The following is a 1,855-nucleotide window of genomic DNA, read 5'->3' as shown; positions in this document are numbered from 1 at the left end:
CTGGCTGCGAGTGCATGCATGGTCCCGGCCTGCAGAGAGGAGGACACCACGCTTGCTGCCTGCGAGTGCATGCATGGTCCCGGCCTGCAGAGAGGACACCACGCTTGCTGCCTGCGAGTGCATGCATGGTCCCGGCCTGCAGAGAGGACACCACGCTTGCTGCCTGCGAGTGCATGCATGGTCCCGGCCTGCAGAGAGGAGGACACCACGCTTGCTGCCTGCGAGTGCATGCATGGTCCCGGCCTGCAGAGAGGACACCACGCTTGCTGCCTGCGAGTGCATGCATGGTCCCGGCCTGCAGAGAGGACACCACGCTTGCTGGCTGCGAGTGCATGCATGGTCCCGGCCTGCAGAGAGGACACCACGCTTGCTGCCTGCGAGTGCATGCATGGTCCCGGCCTGCAGAGAGGACACCACGCTTGCTGCCTGCGAGTGCATGCATGGTCCCGGCCTGCAGAGAGGACACCACGCTTGCTGCCTGCGAGTGCATGCATGGTCCCGGCCTGCAGAGAGGAGGACACCACGCTTGCTGCCTGCGAGTGCATGCATGGTCCCGGCCTGCAGAGAGGACACCACGCTTGCTGCCTGCGAGTGCATGCATGGTCCCGGCCTGCAGAGAGGACACCATGCTTGCTGCCTGCGAGTGCATGCATGGTCCCGGCCTGCAGAGAGGACACCACGCTTGCTGCCTGCGAGTGCATGCATGGTCCCGGCCTGCAGAGAGGACACCACGCTTGCTGCCTGCGAGTGCATGCATGGTCCCGGCCTGCAGAGAGGAGGACACCACGCTTGCTGCCTGCGAGTGCATGCATGGTCCCGGCCTGCAGAGAGGAGGACACCACGCTTGCTGGCTGCGAGTGCATGCATGGTCCCGGCCTGCAGAGAGGAGGACACCACGCTTGCTGCCTGCGAGTGCATGCATGGTCCCGGCCTGCAGAGAGGACACCACGCTTGCTGCCTGCGAGTGCATGCATGGTCCCGGCCTGCAGAGAGGACACCACGCTTGCTGCCTGCGAGTGCATGCATGGTCCCGGCCTGCAGAGAGGAGGACACCACGCTTGCTGCCTGCGAGTGCATGCATGGTCCCGGCCTGCAGAGAGGAGGACACCACGCTTGCTGGCTGCGAGTGCATGCATGGTCCCGGCCTGCAGAGAGGACACCATGCTTGCTGCCTGCGAGTGCATGCATGGTCCCGGCCTGCAGATAGCAGGACACCACGCTTGCTGGCTGCGAGTGCATGCATGGTCCCGGCCTGCAGAGAGGACACCATGCTTGCTGCCTGCGAGTGCATGCATGGTCCCGGCCTGCAGAGAGGAGGACACCACGCTTGCTGCCTGCGAGTGCATGCATGGTCCCGGCCTGCAGAGAGGACACCACGCTTGCTGGCTGCGAGTGCATGCATGGTCCCGGCCTGCAGAGAGGACACCACGCTTGCTGCCTGCGAGTGCATGCATGGTCCCGGCCTGCAGAGAGGAGGACACCACGCTTGCTGCCTGCGAGTGCATGCATGGTCCCGGCCTGCAGAGAGGACACCACGCTTGCTGCCTGCGAGTGCATGCATGGTCCCGGCCTGCAGAGAGGACACCACGCTTGCTGGCTGCGAGTGCATGCATGGTCCCGGCCTGCAGAGAGGACACCATGCTTGCTGCCTGCGAGTGCATGCATGATCCCGGCCTGCAGAGAGGACACCACGCTTGCTGCCTGCGAGTGCATGCATGGTCCCGGCCTGCAGAGAGGACACCACGCTTGCTGCCTGCGAGTGCATGCATGGTCCCGGCCTGCAGAGAGGAGGACACCACGCTTGCTGCCTGCGAGTGCATGCATGGTCCCGGCCTGCAGAGAGGAGGACACCACG

Source organism: Nerophis ophidion, linkage group LG21 (assembly GCF_033978795.1).
Source record: "Nerophis ophidion isolate RoL-2023_Sa linkage group LG21, RoL_Noph_v1.0, whole genome shotgun sequence".
NCBI classification, from domain to species: Eukaryota; Metazoa; Chordata; class Actinopteri; order Syngnathiformes; family Syngnathidae; genus Nerophis; species Nerophis ophidion.
Note: the sequence above shows the minus strand (reverse complement) of the source record.